This window comes from Mustela nigripes, chromosome 1 (genome assembly GCF_022355385.1).
Source record: "Mustela nigripes isolate SB6536 chromosome 1, MUSNIG.SB6536, whole genome shotgun sequence".
Taxonomy (NCBI): domain Eukaryota; kingdom Metazoa; phylum Chordata; class Mammalia; order Carnivora; family Mustelidae; genus Mustela; species Mustela nigripes.
The window spans coordinates 175546154-175554977 of NC_081557.1; positions in this window are offsets into that span (position 1 = coordinate 175546154).

Consider the following 8824-nt stretch of genomic DNA (forward strand, 5'->3'; position numbering starts at 1 on the left):
AATAATCTTCCCGTAAGTGGGTATTAAGATATTTTCTAGCCACATAGCACAGAGAGAACACAGCTGCCAGAGTTAGAGAATTCTAATCTGCACACAAGGCATGCATCCTCTCCACATTGAGGATAGAAGGGCAGAACTTTGGCCCTAAAAATGCCATTTCTGGAGTAAATAGTACAAGTATTAAGGGAAACTAAGAACTATTTACAATTAGCAGTAAGAGCCAAGAAACAAGAATAGTCATGCTACAGCAGGCCAAATGAGATGTGAGTCAAAGGGAAAATCCATTGGTTGGGTGCCCTAGCCAAAGTGGGAAATGGATAATGGTTATTCCCACATCCACAAGAAATACCTTGAGAATGAAATCAGAGGCTGTTGAGTGCCCTATCCTTTACTGTACATACGCTGGTATTATAAGCACATAAACTTCACATTTCTCATAACAAGATTGGGTTTCATGCACTCTAAGCAGTAGAGTCTTTAATCCCAGATTAAAGACCCTGTATAATTTAACTGTTTTTTCCTGACTTTAAAGCCAGCATTTTGGGTGTTCAGGAATTAGCTTCACTTACAGAACAACACCATAGGTTTATTTTAGCCTAGATATAGTCATATTACACAGTCATGGGATGACATTACAAAAGTTAAAGGTACTATTTGATTCAGCAAAGAGAGAGAGAGGAAATAGAATTGCCTCGAGATGAAATTAGTGCAGACTGATTATTCAGGTGAGGTTTAATCAGGAGATGGGACTGTAGCTCTGCCTTAAACGACAATCAAAATTTGGGAAAGAAGAGAGGAAGTTAAAGGAAGGACATTTCAGGTAAAAGGAAAGGGAAGACCAACTGCTCAAAACACTTTTTGACTGGGGTCGTATGGTATATGATGTTAGGAAGTTCAGATCACACCAGATATTGAGAAGATTTGAAAAGGTATAAAGCACTGGAACTTGATTTGAGGGCATTAGGGTGATGAGGTCCTGTGAGAAGGACGTAACATGAGAAAGTACTTAAGTAAGTTGTATTAAGGTCCTTCCTGGTATAGATTTATAGACACAGAAGACATAGACATAGAAGCAACAAATAAGGGCTTCAGTTTAAAAAATTTGAAGAATTGAATTTTACCCTAAGAGCACTAAGTCTATCCAAGTTTTTTTTGATTAGGGCAAGACATGATAAAAATATAGGAAGAGATATCCCAGTACATTTTTAGGGAATGATTTGAAGGAACAAAGACTAGAATCACACATCCGCCACAGTGTGAAATTTCTACAGCAATATACTCTTTAAATTAAATAACTATGCTATGACTACATCATTTTCTGGGAGAGGGGCATTTGTTAAAAGTTTAGAAAGAAGTAATTAATCACTTAAGAGAAAAACAAGTGGCAAAGGAATCAGGGACCCAGTAAAGGACCTTCTTTTACTGGAAGATGGAAAAGGAAAATAATAGAAGGTATTGTCAAAAAGGTCACCATCAGAGGGGAGATCAGAGTAAGACAACACAGAGTGGCCTGGGGCTCTTTAGGGGACCACATGGGTGGTGGATGCCAGGGTGGAATTCAGGAGTGCATATGAAAAGCCTATCAGTAAAGAGAGAAGTTAAGAAAATCATAGAAAAACACTAAAATGGATAGTTGCACAAATTTCTTTGAAACATTCATGTTAATCCTTGCCATAAAGGCATTTCCCATAGCCCCCAGTATGCATGGGCGGAAATGCCCTAGCTTACTATTGATAAGTAGTTGTTCTAGTTACACCTAGATAAGTCATTGTTGTTATTTTGCTTAGTAAGAGAGCATGCCTGCTACCCTATTTCCCTTTCTTCTATACACACTTATTTTCAACTAAACATGTAATTAGATGCTTAAAAGATACAGCTGATGTTTAAATGTAGGCTTAAAAAGTTGTGAAAATAGTCACTCCAGAGATTTGTAGACTATTAAAAAGATTTAAAAGTCGGTTGCTGCTTGTTTGGGTTTATAAGCACAGTAAGTACTTAAAAATGAAGGAGTAGTCACCAAGTTTAAATTCATGCACAGTCTAAAAGAAACATTTGTCCTAATATGGCCATTTCGATATGCTTTCTATATAATCAACTCCCTATTCATCTTTATTAACTCTTCATTAGACTCCAGAATGAAGGCTGCTTTGAGCCATTGTCTCAAGAAACAAGAGCTCTCTGATTAGGGTGGTTAAGTAACTGATTCAGTAATTGTTAAGTAAAGATCACTTCTCTTTCTTGGGAAGTCTCTGTTGAAATAAGCTGTAACAATTTGAATAATGTGAGGGACACTAAAATTTCAACAGTGTATAAACATAGCTACCCAAAAGTAACAAGGTTTTTGACATTAGGAACTCAGAAAATCTGAACTGTCAAAGACAAGATCTTTCATTCAACAAATGTGCAAAAGCAGACTTTTAAACAGAGTTTGTACAGTGGGGAAATCTGGTAATTTCCACATTTTAAGATCTGTTCTTACTGCTTAAATTTTAAGTAAAATTCTTTATTATTTGCATAGCAATGTAGCATTTCAATTTCTAGACCTGGCTGCCCATCAGATTCTTTTAGGGCTTTTTATTTATTTATTTATTTATTTATTTTAAATAGGAAATTCCACCCAAGACTGAAATCAAAATATCCAGAGCTTGGGGATATCTATGTTAAGAAAACCTCTCCAGGTGATTGTGATATGTATAGAATTTTGAAAAACCACTGATTTAGAAGCCAAATCATCAAAGTTTTGATAGGATTATTTAATGGATGATGTTGGTGCCATCTATCAATACAATATGGGAAACACAGCTGAAAAAGGGGTGGATAAATATAGAGTCAGAACATCTGAGGGCTGAACAATGAGTTTCTGTTAGATGGTAGGAAGAATTAAAGTTGGGATATAGCCAAGCCACCAGGATCAAGAAAAGAAGGGAAAGGCATTAAAGCTTAAGTGGGTGAGTGACAGGGGCAATAGACCGTGCAGGCACTGCTGGATTCAGATACACTGAAAGGAAAGACTGGAAGGAAAGGCCGAATTCTAAACCCAGCTCATCTATAGTGATGTCTTCTGGCAGGATCTGTAGTATTCTTCCTGTGGCATGAGCCAAAGGTCTGTCCTGTTCAAAGGTACTGACCTCCCAAGGTTGAAATGTGCTAGTTTCTGGTCTCAATGAGGCTAGTGAAATCTAGAGTCAAGGCTACTCAGTAAGACTAAGTGCCCGATCTGGCATCCAGAAAGTAGCGTGTTCCCAATTTTGGACTGCATGAATTTATAAAAATCATATGTTTTAAAGATTATATGAATCATGTAAATCTTAAGAATAAAAATCATATGAATGTATAAGATGTAGTGGTGAAACTAATAGAAGTTGGTGATTGGAGAATAAAAATGAGGGAGGAATAAGTGATTATACCTAGTTTCAGGTTTAGGGAAATTGCCTGAATGGTAGTACCATTTATAATGGTAGAAGTCTTGAAAGGACTAGCAGTTTGAAGACTAAATGGAAAAACTTGCTCTGGTGTTGTTGAACTTGAGATATGTGAAGCATCTCAATGGAGGAGTGCAGTTGATAGGTGGATATATGGGTCTGGACCTCAGAGAACAAGGGAGGAGAGAAAATTGTATCCACATCTAGACAGGGTAGGTAAAATTTCCCAAGGGAATTTGGAGAATACGTAGTGAGAAAGGAGCCTAGGACAGAGCTATTTAGGATAGGGAAGATGAAATAGAGTCCACAGGGAAACCAAGAAGTAGCAAGAGAAATGTAACTGCAAAGATGGCAAGTTTTATTGAACATTACTCAATAATGGCATGGTGCCAGCACTATGCTAAGTGGTTTCTCATGAACTATCCCAGTACTCTTCACAGCCTCTGCAGATAGATGCTATTATTATCATTTTACATGTGAAAAAACCTAGGTTAAGTTACATCAGGTGGTTGTACCAAGAGAAAACAAGAGAATGACATCATAAGAGAACAGAGTATCAAATAGCTAAGAAGAAGAGAACTAACACACAAGGAAGTGAGAAAGGTCAATAAAGTCAAGAGTGAAGAGAACAGTGAGATGAGGAACATAGTAGGTGTTAATTCATTGGAACAAGCTCTCTACAAAGAACTTACTAAAGCTCTTTTCTTATCAGACAATGACAGAGCTCTATAGTATTGAAGTGTTGATGAACAAAGTAGGTTTGAAAAGAAAACAGGGTTTTATTTTATTTTTTTTTCTTTCAATATAATTTTTTATTTTTTATAAACATATATTTTTATCCCCAGGGGTACAGGTCTGTGAATCACCAGGTTTACACACTTCACAGCACTCACCAAAACACATACCCTCCCCAATGTCCATAATACCATCCCCTTCTCCCAAACCCCCTCCCCCCAACAACCCTCAGTTTGTTTTGTGAGATTAAGAGTCAACGTAGTGATCCAAAGGGGCACGTGTACTCGAATGTTTATTGCAGCAATGTCCACAATAGCCAGACTATGGAAAGAACCTAGATGTCCATCAACAGATGAATGGATCAAGAAGATGTGGTATGTATACACAATGGAATACTATGCAGCCATCAAAAGAAATGAAATCTTGCCATTTGCGACAACATGGATGGAACTAGAGCGTATCATGCTTAGCGAAATAAGTCAAACGGAGAAAGACAACTGTCATATGATCTCCCTGATATGAGGAAGTGGTGATGCAACATGGGGGCTTAAGTGGGTACGAGAAGAAAACAGGGTTTTATTTTAACTCAAAATCTATTAAAAGAAATTGATAATCATCAAATCATATAAATGTTAGAGGAGCCAGATAAGACGTGCAAAGCCTTTATAAGGAAAAGTATATATTTATATTGGTAGTTGAAAATATTTGAATACACAGTTTTGAATAAACTGTTTTCTAAACTAAGGACTCAGTGTTATAAAGTTGATCAGAAAGATGCACCAAAGAATCATACTTCCCCCTTGCTAGCTGATAAGTTACTGAGCCTCTCTTTGCCTCATTTTTCTTATCTGCAAAATATGGATAATAACAATACCTATTTCATAGTGTGTCATGTTACTTATCTATCACCAAACAATGCTGCGTAACAAACTACTCCTGAAATTCAAAGGCTTAAAGCAACAATAATATGTTCTTATGGATTTGAGGATTTGCTGGGCCAGATCTGCTCCAACTGTTTCCCATCTCCTCCTGGGATCAGTGGGATGGACACAAATTCTTGTTGGGGCATAAGAGTTGAAGCACAAGAGATCAAGCTGAACCAAACAAACACATATCAAGGCTCCGTTTACCTGTTTACATTTCACTGACCAGTGCAAATCTTATAACTAAGCTCAGAGTCAAGGAGTGGGAAATATGTCCTTCCCTGGATGAGGCTATAAAAAAGTTGTTGATGCCAGAAGAGGTGATGAAATGGAGCAAAAAATTAAGTCGACCACAGTTGTTTTGAGACTTAAATGAGTTAATTCATGAAAGCACATAGAATAGCCTTTGCCGTTGCAAGTAGTATTAAGGCTTGTTTTAATTTTTATTCCTATTATAATTATTCTTAAATTAATTTATAGTGTAATGTCATTCCAATAAAACCTCAGAGAGATGATAATTCAGAACTCAACAAATGATAATATTTGTAAGAAGAATAAGAGTTAAAACAAGCTGTTCCCCTAAATTGGCACGAGGTAATCACTTTTAACCTATCACTAAGGAAAGTCCAGTGCCATAACCAATCATCATATAGAACAAACGGCCCTGTATTGTCATTATATGAACTATCTGATAAGTATATACCTCTGAGCCTCATTCCACTGCTGATTTGAAAACTCCCACTTTGTGAACTATTCTTAAATGCATGATAAACCCTTACCAAATGACATAAAGATCCTACCTGACCATAGTTAGGACTTATTACTCTACAACAATAATTTAATACTGATTGATGAAAGAAAGGAGAGACCAAAACCTGGTACTATAGGAAAACAATATGTGAAAATAAATTTCTCAAAATAAAAGAAACTAAGCATTTAGAATGATGAACATAATAATTAGATAATTATATAACCACATCAAAAAAGATTAATTAAGCCATATCTTATAGCACATACCAAGAGAAAAACATCTAGTTGAAATTAGAGAGCTATATGTTAAAAAAAAAAAAAAAAGTTGAAGGAAGCCCAACAGAAAATTTAATTGATTATATGAAATATAGGTAGGGAAACTCTTCTATTTTTGGTTTTTAAGTGATACAGAAATTTTAATGACAGATAATTATAAAATACTTACAACAGAGTATTAAATCAGATATTTTAACTAAGATACCAAGATTCAAAGCTGTGATTTTCCTAAGAGGTGTGCCAGAACAAGATGCCAGTTTTCAAAGGAGTTATTAAAAACCAGTTTGACAACTCTTAACATTCTTACCCATGCAAAGGTAGTAAGAGGGTCAGAGCATGTGGCGATTGGAGAGTATGAGTGAAGAGATATTTTAATAACTTGTTGGTGTGCCCTGAGAACTCCTCACCCTGTCTACAGGGGCCTGAGGAGGGAGGTGCTAACCTTCTGAGATTCAAGTGGTCTCCTGTCTGGCTGCTGCTTGAAGAAGCCTCTTCAGGACTGACTGCCAATGAGCCAGAGAAAGAGAGAGGCTCCCAGGGACTAGCCAGCTCTCCCACAGCTTGTCAGGACAAAGGATGTTTGAAGCCTTCCTGGGAACCAGTTGTGGGCCATGTATGAATAAAGGGGGCCTTGAGTTGTCTTTGGTCCTGTTCAGAAAGGTCTCCCACAGACTCAATCAGACTTAAAAAAAAAAAAAAAAGTCAAAAGGTAAGTGACCAGTCTGGAGGGCTAACTCTCCATTTTATGCCTAGAGATACTGCAGATAGGAGATGGTCAAAAGCTGGTTGGGAGCACATACAACAAAAAGTTACCCTTGAACAATTGCCAGGCCCTGAGTGCATCATACTGGTCATTTAAGGACTTACTTGACTCTCTCACCTTTCTCCGTCCTTGCACATTCATCCTGGAGGAGGAGAAGTTGAAGTTAACATGATAGGGAAGGAAGGATGGAAGTACTAGGCAGGGAACAGTAAACGAGAGAAGTACTCTAGGTTTCCAGGCTGAAGTAGTGCTGATCTGAGGAAGGGACAAAAGATATGCTTTACATGAACTTTAGAGTTTTCATAACAATATATGTATCCTAAATCTGAATGTCAGATTTTGTGAAGCAGAGAAATCACAAGACTATTTGCTTTTAGGATTGACTCCAGAAGTTTGAAGGGCAAGAGGAAGTAGGCCCACAGAATTTAGAGACATTGAGAAATAAAAACAAATTGTGGTATCTACTGGCTTTTCTTGTTCAATTTAACAGATAGGAAATGTTGACTGTATGAAAATTTGTTACAAAATTAAGGTGAAAAAGGAAAATAAACTGGGAAGGTATCTCTAGTAACATAACAAGAAAAGAGTTCAAATGTATTACACTAAAAGAGTTCATTCAAATTTTTAAGAAAAATATCTTGACCTCCAATAATAAATACATAAAGAATTTGGACAACCAATGCAAATAGAAATGGATCAAAAGAGAGTAAATATGCTGGTCTTATTTGTAATGAAAGGAATATAAAGTAAAGCAAACAATTGTAATTTCTATACCTATTAAACTAGTAAAAAGAATGATATATGAATTGTAGTATCAGTAAGAGTGGATGGAAACTGATACTCTGCTGAGAGTGTTTGTTTGATAAATATTTTTCAAAAAATAACATGGCAGTATATATCACAGTATCACATACAAACCACAAATATCTTTACATATTAGTGCAGTAGTATCATTCTTTGACATTTTATCCTAAGAAAATAATGTAGTAGAATAAAAGAAATAGTTAATAAAACTGGTCATGGGAGCACTATCTACAATGTAAATCTTAGTGTTAAGTGATAGAAAATGGATTAAATATATTATGAGTCATCAACCTGATGCAATGCTATGACAATTAGAAATGATAATTATGAATATAATAAAGGACATAAAATATGCACCTAAAGTAATGCATAGTGAAAATAATAATGTGAAATATTTTGTACACCAGAAATATATATATACAAAAATATATGTTAACATATAAGATATATGTATGCATATCTTATACATAATTTCAAACTAGTAGCAGAGACCATGTCAAAAAGAATAGAAGGTAACAAGAAAGAAAGAATAAAAATAACTGGAGGAAGTAAAGACTATTACATAGGACACAGAGGAGGGGGAAAACTCCGAGATCTGGATCTGATGTGGTTTCATGCTAGCTCTTCCTTCTATCTCTCTGAGATTTAGGGCAACTGACTTAGCTTTTCTAAGTCGCAGTGACCTCAAGTAAAAATAAAGAATTGGATAAAAACTATCCCTAAAATTATATCCTTTAAATTCGCTTTTTTTTTTTTTTTTTTTTGGTTCCCTTTCTTTCTCATTAATAAAAGAAAGTGCAGGATTTCTAGGGCATAAGCCAGTTGGACACCTGCCAAACTGATGAAGTCAGAGAGATTTCAAACAGAAACCAGCTTAGAGGAATTTGTATCTTTTCAAAAAGTGCTTACACCATCTTCTCGTGATGAGAATACATATATGTATTCACTGTAGGTTTACATATCTTATTTTGTTAAGGAAAAAAACCCTCAAATTTTGTAAATATATCACCTCTTTCCTTACTTGAAAAAGAAAAGGATATTTGAAGATTAGTTTCAAATTCACCATGGCACAAGCTCTTGGAGTTTCAGTTTTCTCAACTGAGAAAACTTCCCTATCTATTTTTACAGAGTAGTTCTAAGAACCATATTAG